This window comes from Cupressus sempervirens, chromosome 7 (assembly GCF_028749045.1).
Source record: "Cupressus sempervirens isolate cs-2001-9-10 chromosome 7, ASM2874904v1, whole genome shotgun sequence".
In the NCBI taxonomy this organism is placed as follows: domain Eukaryota; kingdom Viridiplantae; phylum Streptophyta; class Pinopsida; order Cupressales; family Cupressaceae; genus Cupressus; species Cupressus sempervirens.
The window spans coordinates 275,750,756-275,771,226 of NC_143124.1; the positions used below are offsets into that span (position 1 = coordinate 275,750,756).

General features: G+C 37.9%; 1 pseudogene; it reads left to right on the forward strand.

Annotated features, from left to right (window-relative positions):
• The first annotated feature begins 276 nt into the window (after positions 1-276).
• Positions 277-20,471, forward strand: part of LOC149546487 (L-type lectin-domain containing receptor kinase IX.1-like) — a 49,253-nt pseudogene continuing 29,058 nt past the window's right edge.

The following is a 20,471-nucleotide window of genomic DNA, read 5'->3' on the forward strand; positions in this document are numbered from 1 at the left end:
TTTTTCCAAACTCTTGTTTTATTCAATTAATATTGTAACGAGATGATAACGTCTTCCTTATTGATCTGTTTAATTAGGTCTTCCGCTCTAAGTTGGAATGAGTTTGATTGACGATGATTTTACCTTGGTAGTCATTGTCCCTGTTGAATTATTATAGAAGATGCGGTCTTTAACGTATAGAAATTGTCAGGAAAATATAATATCACATATTGCCCCTCAAAAGAAAGGATGAATACCATACGATCACAAATATACTGCTGGTTGAAGAATTGTCTAATGGCTTCAAGTATCTCAACAGTGATGATTACTATTTATGTAGTATCACACTGTCGTACGCTACAAATCTCAATTACAAAAGCAGAAAATGTGTCATCTCTAATTAGCTTCGAACTAGATGGCGAAAACCATGGTCTTTTGGACGGTGATGCCTTTGTTACTGATCAAAATGTAATCCAACTTACAGATGACACAGACGGTCTAAACGGTGGGAGCACAGGCAGAGTTGTCTATGAGAATACAATTCCCCTCGGCAATTCCAACTTCACCACTCAGTTTCAATTCCAAATAATCTGGAGTCGCAAGGATGAGAATGATAATGGTGGCGATGGACTTGCTTTCTTTATCGCGTCTCTGGATTACAGGTTTCATGTCTCCTACAAAGGAGATTACGGATGGCTCGGCCTTTACAGCCCCAAGAACAATGGTAATTCATCAAACTACCTTGTAGCTGTTGAACTTGAAGAGTCTATGCCTCGCCGATGAAGGATATGGTACCTAATGCTCCTTCCGCTTAGAGGTTTACCGATATTTTCATATAGCAAGGAGTACCGATATTTCAGGTTTTAGTGTCAAAAATAAAACAAAATAATTGTTCCGACCGTATGTTTGACTGCTTATGATTTGGTTGTTGGGAAATTTTGGCAAACATACATAAGAAATTGTGTATTATATAAATCAAGAATTCTTCACTGTTGTTTTCCTTAAAGCTCGGAACTTCTACTTCACAATATTTCTGTGTTCATAGGTTTCTAATAGTCGCAGTCAGTTAGGCGTGTTTTCCAGTTCTTAATTTCAAGTTTTCTTGCCTTTATAGTCCTCCTATCTTATCCTTCTATCTTATCCTTCATGATTTGATGCTTATAAGCATGCCTATGCTCTACGGCTTTTACTATGCTGCTTGTCTCTCTTACCGGAAAACTCCATCTAAGAAATGTGTCGAAGTCAATATTTACTGGCAATTGCATCTGAATAAGGTACAATGGTTATGGTGATAGGAAAATATGTTTGGGTATTATATTAAAGGAAGGAAGAAATTTGGATCATAGAGTGTGATCTGAAAGGTTGATAAAAAAAATCATACAATCGAATCCAGAAACATAAATTTTGATAGTTTCATATGGATTGTGGAAGTCTTATGATTCATAAGTATGTATATTTCAATGCAATGTGTACATTTTTTTTTGATGAATAGTCATTTTCTATTAATAAATAATATACTTAGTTACAATTCACAAAAAAGGGGCCGGGGGATACAAGATCACCCCATGAAAGTTCACACGGCCACAACCAGAATCAACAACTATTCATAAAAAAAAAACTGTAAGAAACAACCCTTAGGCTACCAAAGCAGTGCAAGCGGAGGGTGGTGGTTCATCCCGATCATGAAATCCCCACTCATCCCTAGGATTGGCAGGTGGGCTGGGAACAATCTAGCCATTAGCAACATCATCAAGGGCATGCGCTTAATCTTTGTTATCACTTTGTAGAGGTGAGATAACCAACTCCAAGTGAATGAGCCATTTACTAGGAACAACACGCTGAGCACTAGGAGGGGGAGCCACTGAACCTGGGGACCATCCTGTGCCACCACGAGGCAGAGAAGCAGAGTGGCAACACCAACCACCACCACTGGGAGAGTGGTGGCAGGAAGCCTATGAGCATGGCATGTGCAAGTGTTAGCTAGAAGAGCTACACCCTTGTTGGCGGCCCCTAGATGGAGTAGTGTGTCATGTCCCCTTTTCAAATAATTAAAAAATAATAATCTTTGCTAAGGCAGGCAGGCCCAAGAAAGTGAAGTTTCAGAAAAAGGGGGTTAATCTTTGGAAACCGTTGGACTAATAAATGAAAATTATTATTAAAATATGTTTCATTAACCTCTCTTGGACGTGAGTCATAGTTATGCCCTCTTTTAAGAGGTTTGGAGGCATTTTGGGGGGATTCCAGAACTTGATTTTGCTCATTCTTTGTTATTCTTCAGAGGCTGCCAAACCTGTGGAGAAGGAGACCCAAGAACGAGAGTTTGCAGGTTTCTAGGGAGACCCAAGAATGGGAGTTTGCAGGTTTTCAGGAAGGCTAAGGACGAGAGTTTGAAGCCATTCCATGTGCATGCTCATACAGAGTTTGCCTTTGTGCTGAACAGTGCAGATTTGTGGATTTTCGGGTGTGTTTTTTGTATGAGTTTGGTGTTTTCAGTTGAGTATTTCATATCAGTTTGGGTTGCTACTGTATTTCAGACTTTAAGGTGTTAAAATAGAGCTGAATATATGTATTGGGATGTGATTAAACTTTTGAGATATATTATTAGTGTTTTTGTGGTATTTTCAGGCATCTTTGTGTTAATTTCAGGAGCCCAATGAGCATAGTTTTTGTCCTACATTTGAGAACTATTGTGTAAAGGCTATATGGATCTGGAAATGTCATTTTGTAGGCTGTTATGCTGCTGAAATTTCTGTAAAAATGTCCACTTTCAGATTTATTAATAATAGGTGAAGCTGTGAAGCTTTTGGCACAATTTCTGGCATACCCGATTTGGGGTTTCTTGAAAAATTTGGTGGATCTTTGTGATATTAGCTATTTGATTTTGAAAATCTAATTAGAGGTTGAGAATTTCATACAAAATAAGAAAAGGGACATTTCAGTGGTATCAGAGCCATGATCTTGCCAGCCAGAGGGTTTGTAGAAGCTTGCATGTCAGTTTTGACAACTACCCAGATCTTGCATGTCAGTTTTGACAACTACCCAGATCTTGCATGTCATAATTTATGATTGCATGTTGCTTCTAATCAGCTGCATGTCAAAATTTATGGTTTCATGCTACTTTTAATCATTTTCATGTTAGTTCTTGGTGAATTTGGTGGTTGTAGAAGCTTGCATGTCAGTTTTGACAACTACCCAGATCTTGCATGTCAGTTTTGACAACTACCCAGATCTTGCATGTCATAATTTATGATTGCATGTTGCTTCTAATCAGTTGCATGTCAAAATTTATGGTTGCATGCTACTTCTAATCATTTGCATGTTAGTTCTTGGTGAATCTGGTGGTTGCATGTTGCTTCTAATCAGTTGCATGTCAAAATCTATGGTTGCATGATGCTTCTAATCATTTGCATGTTAGTTATTGGTGTTTGAAGAAGTTATATCCTATTGGGGTTACACTCTACTTTATCTAGAATGGACAGGTATAGTACAGAGTCTCAGAGGAAACGATCTTGGACAATTGATATCCAAAGTTAAAACAGTAGAAAGGATGGTTATTTAGAAATTCGAGATAAACTTATAAAAATAAGCCATGACATGTCTGAACAGTTGGTTGAGCACCACCGTATAATGAATGACATGTTGTCCGACCCAGCTAAGGTGGATAAGTTGACTGGATTTCTATTTGGCAGATTTTCTCACAGGGCAGATGAAAAATTACTAAGAACTTGCATGAGGAGAGTGAGAAACTAGCTGATAGCCAGGTAGAGGTCTCAGATTCTACTCTACCACAGGAGGTGGTGGGAAAGGATATTACACAGATTGATAGTAACAGTCAACTTGATACTCAAATTGAGACAATTTTTTACCGGTCGTCAAAGGATGATGCCACAAGTATTCAGGATGGCATACTTACAACAGGCAGTGACTACAGTGTAGTGGGTTCAGATGATGATTATGAGGATGTTGTTGTGCAGGATGGTGAGATACCTGGTAGAGATGAGCAGACATTGAGCATTCATGACTTTGCAAAGAAAGAGTACCAGGAACAGTTAGATGCTTCATCACATGAGGTTGAGGCTAGTAGTACTTCACATGATTTGTCCAGCCAGCTGAAGGTGAACAAAGATAGTATTGTGACTTCATTATCTCATCATGACAGGTATGTGGAGTTAGTTGGTATTGATCATATTACTCAGGTGAGTAGTTTGCTTGAGTTACTAGCTGATTCTAGTTTACAGATATGGACTCAAGATTGTTATATTGGCATTTGGGATTTAGTTGACTGGAGATCTTTAACACTTTTTGGTAGCAGTGTTTGTTTGGGTGCTATCATGGATTTGATTAGCAGATTACATGGTGTTGTCTTTTCTTGTGCCAGTATCTTGTCTAATGTTGGTATTAGTTTTTATACACCGGTGTTGGGCTTTGTTCATATATCCAGTCAACCATACTTTCTGGAATGTGTTGATGATCTTTCATATTTGGCAGTGTGTACAGATGAGTCCCAGGATCATATTGGCATTGATGACATCCAGGAGGATGCAGTGGGCAGTTTTGAAGACTTAGTTTCTTTGGGTACAGAGGAGTTGGACGGCAGTGCTACAGTTTTTGATACTCTATATGTTGATATGAGCTTTAGAGTTGATTCATAGGACATGGATGGTAATACTCTAGAGACTAGTAACTTTGAGGATACTCCTTTAGACAGTGCATCCGAGGAGGTTTGTAGGAGACAGTCAAGCCAGTGCCATCATGTGTCTAATCAGTTGAGAGTTAGAGACCAAGACATTGCTATCACTTGCCAGCATTTCGATGCTGCTCGTCAGTTGTTAGTAGTTTATGGATGGGGTTCTCCTACTAGTGATGAGTAGGAAGGCAGTTATCTTTCCTTGATAGAGATCCACTCTTTATGGGAGGCTATTTGGATTTTGAGACAGAATTATATGCAGTTGCTAGCCGACAGAGATTATCTTATGGAGTGGGGCAGTACAACATATGATGCATTGTTGGCCAAGGAAGATGAGGTGAGTGAGCTTATTGAGCAGCTTGAGGTGACTTCTAAGATTCTTGAGAGTACACAGTTGGCTTTCAAGGAGTCACAGTTTCATTTGGCTAAGGTGACCATGGAGTTAGAGCAGCTACAGTCTTTACTTGATTTGATACAGTCACAAGCTGTGATGTTTGGTGATCCGAGGATGTCCATGGCCGAGATTGTCAGAGACAGTGGAGATGGGGATGCATCCATCGTTGATACTAACATTGGCATATCAGGTTCATTCCCACTAGAGTCAGGTTCAGTTGAGTTGGGTGTTGTAGTAGATTGTTGTATGCCTGACATGGTGGTGGCCTCTAGTACTAATGGCACAGAGACTAGAGATGTATCAAAGATCGTGTGTGATGTTGGTGAGTCGACAGTTGGCATGGTTCCTGCTAGTAATACTACTCCCTTGGTGATATCTTTGGAGGTAGTAGTCAGTTCCAACATGGTTAATGATCAATTGTAGTTAGTTTCATCTGGATTATAGTCTGAGCCACTGACTAAGATTGGCGCATTCTATCAGCATTACACTGTGAGGTACGCTCATCAATTTACCTTTGATGACCATGTTGATGAGATTATGATACAGAGATGTACTTTGGTTCCTAGTGCTTATCATCAGTTATGGAATAGTTTGATGCCTCGGGATGAGAGTTGTGATGGGCATGACATGGCAATAGGTCCTGCAGTTGATAGCTTGATAATACATGACTTAGAGCAGGAGTTTTGGAGTGATGCTTCAGCAGGTGTTGTTATTGATTCTACTCCTTTGCTTATGACATCTCCTGACTTAGCTAGTGATCAGTCACAGTGGGTTATATCACTTGTTCATGGTGAGCTGTTGACTGAGGTTGGTTTTTTTAATCAACATTATATTGCAGGGTATGTACATCAGTTAACATTTGATCCTTGTTTTGAGGAGTTGATGGCAGGCAAATTTGGTTTGGATTCCATTTCTTACTCTTTATCTTGTAATGTCTTTTCACCATCAGTAGTGCATGGGAGTTATGGTTATGAGATAGTGACCGATGATTTGCAGAGTTGTGTTGACTGTAGGAGTTGTACAGTGTGTGGATTGTCCATACTTGGTACAGTTTCATTCGAGAGCGTTCACCATTGTTGTAGAGTTGGATTGTACATTTCGTATAGGCCAATGGGATGCGTTGATGGTATTTACTATGTTGGTAGTTTGATTTGTCCACTTTACTTGGGTTCTGATGTTCTAAGAGTTTGTGTCTCATGGGTTTTTGACTATGGTAGTGGTGATTTTGGAGTTTGGTTGAGCTATAATTGCCAGTTTGATTATGGATTCCTCTTGGTCATATTGCAGAGGATATTGCAGGAGTCTGTGCTAGTTGGTAGTAGTATAGTTCATGACTAGATTTGGGATCCAGGTGGATTGATTGGTTTATTGTTCAGCCATTTCTTGAGGACAAGCAATGTTTGGGAGGGGAGGACTTTTCATGTCCCCTTTTCAAATAATTAAAAAATAATAATCTTTGCTAAGGCAGGCAGGCCCAAGAAAGTGAAGTTTCGGAAAAAGGGGGTTAATCTTTGGAAACCGTTGGACTAATAAATGAAAATTATTATTAAAATATGTTTCATTAACCTCTCTTGGACGTGAGTTACAGTTATGCCCTCTTTTAAGAGGTTTGGAGGCATTTTGGGGGGATTCCAGAACTTGATTTTGCTCATTCTTTGTTATTCTTCCGAGGCTACCAAACCTGTGGAGAAGGAGACCCAAGAACGGGAGTTTGCAGGTTTCCAGGGAGACCCAAGAATGGGAGTTTGTAGGTTTCCAGGAAGGCTAAGGATGGGAGTTTGAAGCCATTCCATGTGCATGCTCATACAGTGTTTGCCTTTGTGCTGAACAGTGCAGATTTGTGAATTTTCGGGTGTGTTTTTTGTATGAGTTTGGTGTTTTTAGTTGAGTATTTCATATCAGTTTGGGTTGCTGCTGTATTTTAGACTTTAAGGTGTTAAAATAGAGCTGAATATATGTATTGGGATGTGATTAAACTTTTGAGATATATTATTAGTGTTTTTGTGGTGTTTCCGGGCATTTTTGTGTTAATTTCGGGAGCCCGATGAGCATAGTTTTTGTCCTACATTTGAGAACTATTGTGTAAAGGCTATACAGATCTAGAAATGTCATTTTGTAGGCTTTTATGCTGCTGAAATTTCTGTACAAATGTCCACTTTCAAATTTATTAATAATAGGTGAAGCTGTGAAGCTTTTGGCACAATTTCTGGCATACTCGATTTGGGGTTTCTTGAGAAATTTGGTGGATCTTTGTGATATTAGCTATTTGATCTTGAAAATTTGATTAGAGTTTGGGAATATCATACAAAATCAGAAAAGGGAAATTTCATAGTGTCAGCCGAAACATCAGGTGGCACTCTAGCAACCATATATGGAGCATTGCCCCAATGATTGAGTAGCTCCTAGAGGTGGGCCACCTCGAGAGCCACCTTGTTGGCTTGTAATTGAACCTGCATCATTACATTATTACAAATGCATGCTTTAGTGTACATAGCAACATTTATGTCAAGAAAATTGTGTGTGAAAATAACAACATTCCTATCTTTCCATAAAGTAAACAAAATCTCCATCCTCAAGGTATGCTAGATTTGGGTAAACTTAGGAAAATTGGGAGAGTCACCCAAAATAATCATATGCCAAGGAAAGGGTTCTAGCCGAAAGGGCTTAAAAAAATCATGAATCCAGTGCCAATACTATTGAGCACATTTACAGAACTAAAAAATATGCAAGAAAGTCTCTGGCTGCTCGCATAAAGGACACTAGGGATACATATCCCCAATATGCTTGAGCTGAGGCCTAAGGGGAAGATATTGAAAAATTAGGCACCAAGAAAAGTGAGAAATCTTGGGCTCCATAATGGCATTCCAAATAGTGTCAAAATGCTTTCTCCATTGAGAAAGAGAAGACTGCAAATGCCAGTTCTGGTTGAGGGCATCCACCATTGGCAGATGGGGAGAAAGCCATCAATACCCCAATCTTGGCTTATAGCTGGTGAAGGGAGTGGTAGGATACCACTTCCACTTACTCCACCAAGGAAAAACAGACTCAATACCCACCTTATGAATTAAATGATCTGGATATGCATAAAATAATAGATCAAAAGTTTGTTGATCTGAATGGGCAAGACGAAACTAGACTTGCATGTCTTCCCAAGATCTGAGACTCATAGAGACCTTGGAAAAGAGGCCCTTAGGGTCTTGATACCATGTTTAAAAAAATGTAAAGCACAAGGACCTTGAGTCTTGGCAAGAGGGACACCCTGAATGGAAAATAGAGGAGACCATCAAATGTTCTGTTGATTTAAAGAGAGTCCATCCAGGAACCCATCACCAAACCAGCAAAGCCAAGGCTTGACAATTTCCCAATTTTTCTAGATGCTCTTGATAACAAAAGAGCCTTTATGTGCATAGGTTCTCGCATGATAAGAATAGTTTGAAAGCCAATACCCTTCCATGTAGGCCTATTAATAGGAAACCTAGAAGAAATGCAATGCCGAACCAAAAATTTCCAAGCTTCATCTCTAGTAATAGCATGAATTATCCATTTGGCACAAAGAGCAAGCCCTTGCTTCTATGTGGAAAGAAAGCCAAGGCCTCTAGACTCTTTGGGGAGACAACAAAAATTCCAAGCCACTATGTGAAAACCATGATGGTCAGAATCAGAAGCCCAAAGAAAGTCAAGTAGCAATCACTCTAATTTCATATAAGAGGATTTTTTCATGTCCCCTATTCAAATAATTAAAAAAAAAATAAACTTTGTTAAGGCAGGCAGGCTCCAAAAAGGTGAAATTTTGGAAAAAGAGGCTAATCTTTGGAAACCAATGGACTAATAAATAAAAATTATTATTAAATTATATTTTATTAACCCCTCTTGGACGTGAGTTAGGGTTATGCCCTCTTTAAAAGGGGTTTGGAGGCATTTTGGGCTCATTCTACATCTTGATTCTTGCTAATTTTCTTGTTGTTCTTCAGAGGCTGCCAAACCTATGGAGAAGGAGACCCAAGAATGGGAGTTTGCAGGTTTCTAGGAAGGCTAAGGATGGGAGTTTGAAGCCATTCCATGTGCATGCTCATACAGAGTTTGCCTTTGTGCTGAATAGTGCCGATTTGGGTGTTTTCGGGGTTGTTTTTGGTTTGAGTTTGGGTTTTCAGTTGAGTGTTTCATATCAGTTTGGTTTGCTGCTGTATTTCAAACTTTATGATGTTAAAATAGAGTTGAATATATGTATTGGGTCGTGATTAAACTTCTGAGATAATTTATGAGTGTTTTGTGGTGTTTCCGGGCATTTTTGTGTTAATTTTGGGAGCCCGATTGAGCATAGTTTGCCCTACATTTGTGAGCTGTTGTGTAAAGGCTATACAAGTTTGGAAATATCATTTTGTAGGCTGTTATGCTGCTGAAATTTCTGTAAAAATGTCCATTTTCAGATTTATTAATAATTTGTGAAGTTGTGAAGTTTTTGGCACTAATTTGGACATACCCGATTTGGGTTTTATTGGAAAATTGGCATATCTTTGTAATATTGGTTGTTTGATTTTAAAGTTCTGATTTGAGGCTGGAAATATCATAAAAAATCAGTAAAGGGACATTACAGTGGTATCAGAGCCGTGATCTTGCCAGCCTGAGGGTTTGTAGAAGTTGCATGTCAGTTTTAACAACTACCCAGATCTTGCATGTCAAGTTTTGATAACTACCCAGATCTTGCATGTCATATTTTATGATTGCATGCAACTAAGTGAAAGAGAAAAAATATATTTGCAGCGAGAAAAGAATAAAAAAATTTTGATCAAACCCCCAGTTGAAAGCAAAAGTACAAAATCCAAGGAAGAAAAAAGTATGGCTGATCCAGATGAGATGGCAAAGAAATTCTTCCAAGACATCCAAAATACTCAGAAGCAAACAGTGGATGGGTTGGCGGAAACTAGAGAGGCTTTGCGAATATTGACAGAAAAATTACAAGGAATTGCATCTATTAATGAGAAAGGGAGCACTTCAGAGGAGCCAAGAAATGAGAGATCCACACCATCTAAATCAACCAAATCTATTTTATTGCCTGCAGATGAGCCACCAGTACCAAATCCAGCCATTAATCTAGTGGAAGAGGTTACAGGTAATTTGATTACATTAAGAGCTACTTACAATGGCTTAGATGATGACTTTCGTAGTTCAGTTCCTTTTAGAGAATATGTGGATATGATGAACGCTTTGATGCCCAAGAAAGAGAACAGGAGGGAGCGTGACACAAGTGGAAGAGAGCTCAAAAATAAAATAAGCAAGTTTACAGCACCTACTTTTGATGGAACAAATAAAATTTCAGCTAGAGCATGGCTACAAAAATTACAAACTTTCTTCACACTTAACCCCATGAAAGAGAGTGATGCTATTCAATTTGCAAGTCTACACTTGGAAGATGCAGCCTATGATTGGTGGTATCATGGAATGACTACTCAAGGTCACGATCAGGTAACTACATTTGAACATTTCAGTCAAAGGGTGATAGATAGATTTGACCTCAAGGATGATGAAGAGTACTTTAAAGAATTGTTAAAGTTGAAGCAAACCAAATCAGTTAATGAGTATATAGAAAAATTTCAAAAAGTGGCTGTTATGGTACCTAATATGAGTGAAAAGAGGATCATTTATCTTTTTCTTGATGGTTTAGAAGATTCTGTTAAGGGTTTGGTTAAGGCTTTCTCACCCTCAACCTTACAGGAAGCTATCAAAATAAGCTTGCAACTTGAAACTTGCGTGCCTATGAAATCAATCACTAATCAAAAACCCCCAAATCTTTGGCAACATAAGGGAAATTTTTAGAAAAAGACTTTCCCAACACTACCACCAAAAGATGTGACAAATGTGGCAAAAAAGAAGGTAGATGAAGAGACTAGGAGTGAATTACGAAGGAAAAAGCTTTGTTTTACTTGTAGAGAACCATGGGTTCCAGGACACAGATGTTTGGGGAAAGGTCAAGTGCAGTATATTGAAGTTGCTTCAGAATCTGATTCAGATGAGCATGAGGAATTTTATGATACTAGGGAGGAGGTAGAAGAAGAGAAAGTAAAATAAATCAGCAAGGATGGCACTTTAGCAGCATTATTAGGAGTCCCAAGATACCATCCCTTCCGAATTCGAGGGGTACTAGCAGGGAAAAGGTTGACTGTTCTTCTTGATAGTGGGGAAACTCACAATTTCATTGATGAGGGATTTGTCATGAAAAGAGGGCTTAAAGTAGAAGATTTTGAGGGATTCGATGTTACTGTAGCTGATGGATTCACTATGCCTTGCACACGAGTGGTGAAACAACTCAAGATGACCTTAGGAGATTATGAGTTATGTGATGACTTCTATGTGGTTGGTATTGGGGAGACAGATCTTGTATTGGGTGTTCAATGGTTGCACTCTATCGGAGGCTATTACATGAACCATCAAACTATGGAGTTTAAATTTCATTCCAATGGGAAAGAAGTCATATTGAGAGGGTTATCGAATGGAGCACCTAAGGCGGTCTCTGTAAAGAGGATGGAGAGGACTTTTCAAAGAGGACAAGTAACATGGGCAGCAGGAGTCATAATCCAACCAACAAGCTCTCCAAAGAATCAAGGTAATTTCCATTTTGAAATTCAAAATATTCTTGATAAGCATAGTATAGTTTTCAATGATTTGCCTCCAGGATTACCACCAAATAGAGGTTTTGAGCATGTTATAGAGTTAGAACAGGGTGCCAAACCAGTTATAACAACCCCATACCACCATCCAAGAGGTTATAAGGAAGAAATTGAAAAAACTATTAAAGAACTCCTGGACATGGGATTCATAAGGCCTAGCTCTAGTCCATTTGCATCATCTGTGGTACTTGTCAAGAAAAAGGATGGTACAATGAGAATGTGTATAGACTACAGGGCTCTAAACAAGAAGACCATAAAAAATAGGTATCCCATACCATGCATAGATGAACTCATTGATGAGTTACATGGTGCTGTATACTTCTCAAAAATTGACTTAAGATTAGGCTACCATCAAATCCGAATGAGGAGTGAAGATGTGGAAAAGATTGCTTTCAGATGTCACTATGGGCACTTTGAATTTCTTGTTATGCCATTTGGACTCACTAATGCACCTGCAACATTCCAATCTTGTATGAATAAGGTATTCAGTCAGCATCTTCGAAAATTTGTTTTGGTATTTTTTGATGATATCTTGATATACAGTAAAACATGGGAAGAGCATCTAAAGCACATAGACACTGTTTTGGGAATCTTGGAGCAGCAATCTTTCTATGCTAAGCTATCTAAATGTGAGTTTGGTTTGACAAAGATCCTATAATTGGGACATATTATAAGCTCTAAAGGAGTACAGGTTGATCAACAAAAAATCTAGGCAATTTTGGATTGGCCTCCACCCACTAATCTTACACAGTTGAGAGGTTTCTTCGGGTTGTGTAGCTACTATAGGAGATTTTCCAAGGGATTTTCTCAGCTTGCTGTCCCCTTGACTGATTTGACAAAGAAAGGAGCTTTTGTTTGGACAGAAGAGGCACAAAAAATATTTGATAAGCTTAAGGAGGTAATGAGTTCATGCCCTGTGCTTGCAATTCCAGATTTCTCTTTACCTTTTGTTGTTGAATGTGATGCTTCTGGAGAAGGTATAGGGGCTGTCCTAACTCAAAGGGGACATCCAATAGAATTTGAGAGTCAAAAATTAAATCAATCAGAGAAAGGGTACTCCATCTATGATAAGGAAATGTTGGCAATCATGCATGCACTTCATAAGTTTAGACAATATTTGGTATGTGGGAGATTCATTGTAAAGATAGACCATAATAGCCTCAGGTTCTTCTTGAACCAAAGGGATTTGAATGATCGTCAACAAAAATGGATAAGAAAATTGCAAGCTTATGATTTTGATATTGAATACATGAAAGGAAAGAATAATGTGGTTGCTGATGCTCTCTCAAGAAAGCCCACTTTGTGTTCCTTATCATCTATCTCTGCTGATTGGAAAGTCTCCATAATTTTAGAGTATGCTAAAGATTCATTTGCCACCATGATTTTGGATAAGTTAGTGGATGATAACAGGTACAAGGTTGTTGATGAATTGATTTATTACAAGAATAGGATCTTCTTAGTGCCAGGGTCAAAAACTAAGGAGAGGATATTGAGGGCCTTTCATGACACACCTTTGGCTGGTCACCAGGGATACTTCAAGACATACAGGCAAATTCGAGAGCGGTTTTCATGGAAGGGTATGAAGGAGGATGTCCTTAAACACATTAAGGAATGTATGGTATGCCAACAAAGCAAGAGTGAGAAAAATTTTCCTGCAGGGTTGTTGCAGCCACTTCCTATTCCCGAACAAAAATGGGAAAGTATTTCCATGGATTTCATCACTGGGTTGCCCAAGGTTCAAGGTAAGGATTGCATATATGTGGTGGTAGATAGACTAACTAAGTATGCACATTTCTTTCCTATCACATCTGATTTCAAGGCATCACAAGTGGCCGAATTGTTCTTCAAGGAAATTTTTAGATTACATGGTTTGCCTAGAAACATTGTTAGTGACCGGGACAGTAGATTCCTCAGCTCTTTTTGGAAGGAGCTCTTTCATTTGGAAGGAACTAAACTCACTCCCAGTACTAGCTATCACCCTAAAACAGATGGACAAACAGAGATAGTTAATAAATGGATAGAAGGATATTTGAGGAACTATGTTTCAAATCAACAACATGCTTGGGTGAAATGGTTACACCTAGGGGAGTATTGTTACAATACATCTCATCACATGTCTATTGGTATGCCTCCTTTTCGTGCTCTTTATGGTTATGATGCCCTTTCCTTTGTTGATCTAATACTTTTCGATAGCAGAGTACCCGCAGCAAGTGATTTCATCAAGCAAAGCCAAGACATAATAAGGTCCCTCAAGGATAATCTACAACATGCACAAAACCAACAAAAGATATATGCTGACAGGAAAAGGATTGAAAGATCTTTTGAGGTGGGAGATTTGGTATTTGTTAGGTTGCAGCCATATAAGAAAAGCACCTTGAAGAGAAGTGGAGCAGAGAAACTCAAGCCAAGGTTCTATGGGCCTTATAAAATCATCAAGAAGGTAGGAGAGGTAGCTTATGAATTGGAGCTCCCACCAAACAGAAAAATACATAATATTTTTCATGTATCTTGCTTAAAGAAGGTTCTAGGCTAGCAAACCATAGTATCTACAGAATTACCACCTCTTGATGATGAAGGGAAATTAGTTTTGATACCAGAAGAGATTTTGGATACAAGAGAGAAAAGGTTGAGAAATAGGAGCATCATAGAGCATTTGGTCAAATGGAAAGGATTACCACTAGAGGATGCAACTTGGGAAGGAGCACATATTCTTGAGAATTCCAACCTTCATTTCTTGAGGAAAAGCAATATTTGGGAGGGGAGGACTTGTCATGTCCCCTATTCAAATAATTAAAAAAAAAAAAAACTTTGTTAAGGCAGGCAGGCTCAAAAAAGGTGAAATTTTGGAAAAAGAGGCTAATCTTTGGAAACCAATGGACTAATAAATAAAAATTATTATTAAATTATATTTTATTAACCTCTTTTGGACGTGAGTTAGGGTTATGCCCTCTTTAAAAGGGGTTTGGAGGCATTTTGGGCTCATTCTACATCTTGATTCTTGCTAATTTTCTTGTTGTTCTTCAGAGGCTGCCAAACCTGTGGAGAAGGAGACCCAAGAATAGGAGTTTGTAGGTTTCCAAGAAGGCTAAGGATGGGATTTTGAAGCCATTCCATGTGCATGCTCATACAGAGTTTGCCTTTGTGTTGAATAGTGCCGATTTGGGTGTTTTCGGGGTTGTTTTTGGTTTGAGTTTGGGTTTTCAGTTGAGTGTTTCATATCAGTTTTGTTTGCTGCTGTATTTCAGACTTTATGATGTTAAAATAGATTTGAATATATGTATTGGGTTGTGATTAAACTTTTGAGATAGTTTATGAGTGTTTTGTGGTGTTTCCAAGCATTTTTGTGTTAATTTCGGGAGCCCGATTGAGCATAGTTTGCCCTACATTTGTGAGCTGTTGTGTAAAGGCTATACAAATTTGGAAATGTCATTTTGTAGGCTGTTATGCTGCTGAAATTTCTGTAAAAATGTCCATTTTCAGATTTATTAATAATTTGTGAAGTTGTGAAGTTTTTGGCACTAATTTGGACATACCCGATTTGGGTTTTATTGGGAAATTGGCAGATCTTTGTAATATTGGTTGTTTGATTTTAAAGTTTTGATTTGAGGCTGAAAATATCATAAAAAATCAGTAAATGGACATTACAGATTTGGAAGGAGTTCAATAGGAAAAATAATACACATGCATTGTCGCTAGGACCTTTGAGAAAATCTAGAATTTTCCCGCAAGAGAAAAGGGGTTTAGTAAGCCAATAATCAAGCTTCTTTTCAATCTTGATAAGCACATCATTCCACAAATCAACTGGTGCAGCTTGAAAGGCAAAAGGGATGCTCAGAAAGTGAAAGATCTCCCCATGAGTGACCCATTTCAATTGGAACTCGTCAAGCCATGGTGGAGCTGGAAGAAAAGATTGTTGAAAACAGAGCATTTTGTGCCATTGAATAGCAGAGCCAAAGGCTTGACAAAAGGTATCCAGACATTGCAAAGCATTAGTGATGTTTTCCTCATCTTCCAAAAGAGTGAGAAAGGACTCATCAGAAAAGTGTCCATTGACCAACTTGGAGGAGGAATCTAGCAAGGAAATGCCACAAACCAAACCAGGAGAGACGGAGTGGGCTAACAAGTATCCAAAACCTTCAGCAGTGAGAACATATAAATTCAGAGCCATAGGGAAACCTTGCCGAAAGGAATGAAAGAGCCCAAAGGGCTCAAATTAAGAGCTATTAATAGTAATACAAGCATTAGCATCTCTAAAAAGCATTTCCACAGACTGAAGAAAATTGGGCCAAAACCAAGAGCTTGAAGCGTAGGCAACATGAAAGACCATTCAATTTAGTCATAAGCTTTAGCAAAGTGAATTTTCAAAAACATAGACGACTGATTGGATTTGTGAGCCCACTCCATGCCTTCCTAGATAACAATGATGTTGTCAAGAATATACCTGGACTTAATAAAGCTAGTTTTCTCTAGCACCATAATAAAAGGTTCATGGTGGATTTTGAGAGAAATTCCCTTGGCAATAATCTTATAGGATACATTAAGCAAGGTAATGAGTTTCCAATTATAGATATCTTCAAGATCTCTAGCTTTAGGTATGAATTGGATGTTTTCTTTGTTAATAATAGCTCCTAGAATCTTAGAATTTTAGGCTTCAAGATAGACTTTGTGCAGGTTTGGACCAATAGACTCCCAAAGGTGTTTGTAAAATTCAAAGGGGAACCCATCACACCCAGGGGATTTTTCATCAACCATGGAAAAAATCACCTCCTTGAGGTCTTGGATGGTGAGAAGCTCCTCACAGAAAGCTTGTTGCTCAATGGCTAGGCAGTTTGGAGTAACAATAATACACTTTCTGAGGGTTTCCTCCTAAGCAACCGAGTTTCCTTGCAAAGAAAACACATTTTCATAGTGCTGAACAAAAGCTTGCAAGATGTCAAGGAGACTAGAGAGAACATAATTGCCTTGTCTTATTGATCTCAGATTGGTTTTGACAATTGAGTGTCAACACACTTAAGACATTTACTAAGTTCTTGCCGAGTTAGTAATACATGCCAAGTATAATATGTATAGATGTTGAGTTGCAATGAGTGTTGAGTCACTCATGTGCCAAGTCACTCAAGTGCCGAGTGAATAGTTGATGCCAATCAAGTTTAGGTGGCGAGCCAGATATAGTCACAATAAGTGTCGAGCATTAGTATTATCAAGTGCCGAGTAACACAGAATGGACCTAGTTGTTTGTGATGGGGCAAACAACTATGTAAGCCATTTTTATGTTGACTTTTGGATAGATCTTGAAGCTTTGAAGATAAGATTGAATCTATTTGTGGAATTCCTATGTATTTGCATGCAACCAATTAGGAAAAGGGAAGGTCTAAAGAGGCAATATGGATGAATCTCAACCATAGATTCATACCTAACCCTAAGTCTCCTAATCTTCTTATGGATGAATGAGTGCACAAGGATTGAAGGATAAATGTAAGAGAAGTTTGCATGTACAGACAGAGCATTCATGGAGATTTTGAAGTGATTAAGAAGAGTTGAATTGCATAATTAGTTAGAGAAGAATAGAGGATAGAGAGAAGGATACAACAATGAGACATCTGATCATGAAGGATCAAAGAGACATTGTTTAAAGGTGATCTATTACCAGGCAAGCAAGTGCTAACCACAGGATCTATGCTAAAACATTCTAACAGGTGATTTTGGTAAAATCTCTTAACAGAGTAGTCCTAACAGGTTGTAGTAAATCTTTTAACAGGGTGACATTCCAAGTGGATGATTAGAAGTCCTTTAACTAGGTACACTTCTAACAGGGTGTTCAAATACTCTAGCAAGGTGGGACTTAATAGCCCTTTTAAGCCTTTAACATGGCAGGCCTTTCATAGTGCAGATCATAGTTTATGATCAAACCATTTAAACCTTAATTTTTTGATTCACCCAACCCCCCCCCCCCCCTTAGAAGTTTACTTTCCTAATTGTAATTCCAACAATTGGTATCAGAGCCGAGTCCTCTGAAAGAGAAGCTTTGCAAGTTTGAGGAAATATCTTGAAATGGAAGTCTACAAGTTAGGAAAAACTATTGAGAACCAAGAGATTGAAATACATCTCATTCTTCAGCAGTTGAATGATACAAGAGGAGCTTTAAAGAGTTCCTTGAAGAGAAGGAAGGAAATTGCTAGTGCTGAGAATGGCACACAATACAAAGAGATTAACACTACTATACTATTTGTAGATGGAAACTCAAGTGAATATGGAGTAGTAGTTGTAGATCTAATAGCAAAGAATAAGATCCAAGTTGAGGAGATCATAAATCTCAAGTTAGAACAAGAATCACATGCCATAATGATATGTGAGGTAACTAAACAAAAGAAGAAAGTCATGGAAGATAAAGCCATGATTGAAGAAGACAAAAGAGTTTTTTCTCATAGATTAGAAGAGACATCATCATAATTAACCAATATTTCCAACATGCAATTGGATACTTTAAGTCAAATGATGAATGCCAACTATGAACTGAATGTCAAGGACATTGAGATTACTACATTGAAGTTGTAGAATGAACAACTATAGAATGACCTAAAAAGAGAGAAGGAGTTTGCTGAAAGTTCCAACAAGCCAAATGAAGCTGTCAAATACTTTGAGCAATTATTGAAATCCCCTAGATTTAACAATGATACATTTGGACTAGGATATACAAGCGCTAAAGAAGGAGAGTCATCTACAAGTGCTAAGGAAAGGAACAACAAAGGTAAGAACTCCAAACTCACTTGTCATAATTGTGGTAAGAAAGGAAATCTACTAATGTGTGCAAGAGCAAGACTACAAATAGAAATGCTATACCTAAGAGCATGATTCATTGTCACAAGTGCAACAAGCAAGGTCATTAGGAACATGAATGTAGAACAAGAACCATGCATGCACCAAGATTTGAAGTATATTTCTATAACTGTCAGAAGTATGGACATAGAGCTTTTGAATGTAGATCCAAGTCAACATGGTCATCAAACAAGCAAGCAAAGGTAAGGAACAATGACAACTCTTATTATAGGGATTATAATACAAGATATAGCTATCATTATTATGAAGAATATGGACATGTTCTAGAGAACTGTATTAGAAGACACTTTAGTGGTAACTACAAAAGGTGGTTAAGTCAAACCACATGTTTTAGTTGTTTGAAGACTGATCATATCAGCAAGTATTGTCCAGCTAGGTCAAAGGCACCAAGTTATGAATTTGATAAAGGAAAAGGAAAGGTAGATGTTGAACACATCAGAGATGAGATGAACAAGACATGGAAGAAGAAAGATGTTTGCAGTACATCAAACGAAGAAGTGATCACTTCACCCAATGGGTTCAGTGATCAGACCTTATCAAATTAAGCAAAAAGGAGGTATGTGGGACGTACTGATATTTAAAATATTTTGTCATACATTAGTTCCAAAAGAAGTTAGTACTAAAAGATATATATTAGCACGAAGAAAGATGTAAGATAATAAGGATAATCCAAGGTCAAATCTTCAAGTTTTCACATTACTGCCAAGTGTGAAAAGTCCTCTTCAGATGCCGAGTAAAATTCTAGTTAGTGCTGAGCTATTAGCCAAAGCCAGTTGAAGCCGAGTTAGTAGTAGATGTTGAGTGAGGGAAGATTTCTATAGGAGTTGAGTAAAGGTAATTCTAATAGATGTCAAGTGTTGGTAAAATTAGTAGATGCCGAGTGAAGTAGAAATTATATTGAAGCTCAGTTTATAGCTATACATGCACCATGCAATAAATGCTATATTTTGAAAGGGTATAAGGTCAAATTTCACATATTTTTAATCATTACAAATTTAGAGAAAGAGTGAGCCAAGTGAAGAAGCAATTTACAAGTGAGATCAAAGAATTTGCACGGATCATAGTGAAGATTAAGCATTAGGTCATCAATTTTAAAGGTATTCTTCATCTGTCGAACTATGCAGTTTCGTATTTGTTAAACCCCTAGTTTATCAAAAATGGTGTCTAGTTCAAGAATTGTGAAAGAAAAAGAGGCATTCAAAATTCAATTAGTAAGTAATGAGGTTAAACAACCAAATTTCAAGGCTATACTAGAAGTTTCTTATAAAAATGACCCAGCAGGAGCATTATCTATGATTTTGCCTAAGGTTGTAATGGTTCAAGATGTGAAGAAGTGCTATAATTGCAAGGTAGGAGGCATTGGAGACATGGAAATCAGTCAAGCATATGACAAATTATGTGAAAATGAGGTGTTGAAGGAGAAATTCAACATTGTAGAGAGGAAGGGCTTAACCCATGCCCTAGATTTCTCAATTGTTTTCAAAATAGAGTGGATCAAAATAGTTCTTAGTAGAATACATGATGGTTCTCTATGGTTAGAGGGTGCACCTATTAAATTTTTGAAGAGAATTATACATAGGGTTGCTAGATACCCAACCCTAGAATGGCCCAAGACATTAAGGAGCGATTCTAAAGAGGTAATTGAGAAAAATATAGGAGCTAAGTGGAACAAGCGTGGAATGACCATTAAAACTATCACAAATCCACTTCTTGACTTTTCAATTAGGTTCATTTCATGTAAATTCTATCAGTCAAGCAAATTAAATAGGTTTCCCTACATAGCAGTTGATTTAGGCTATAAGATTGTCAAGAAAGATAATACCTATGATCTTATACAACTCCAAATGCAGTAGATAATGGAGAATCTAGGAGCAATAAGAAAGTCAAAGAGTTCTCAATGTAAGTTTGG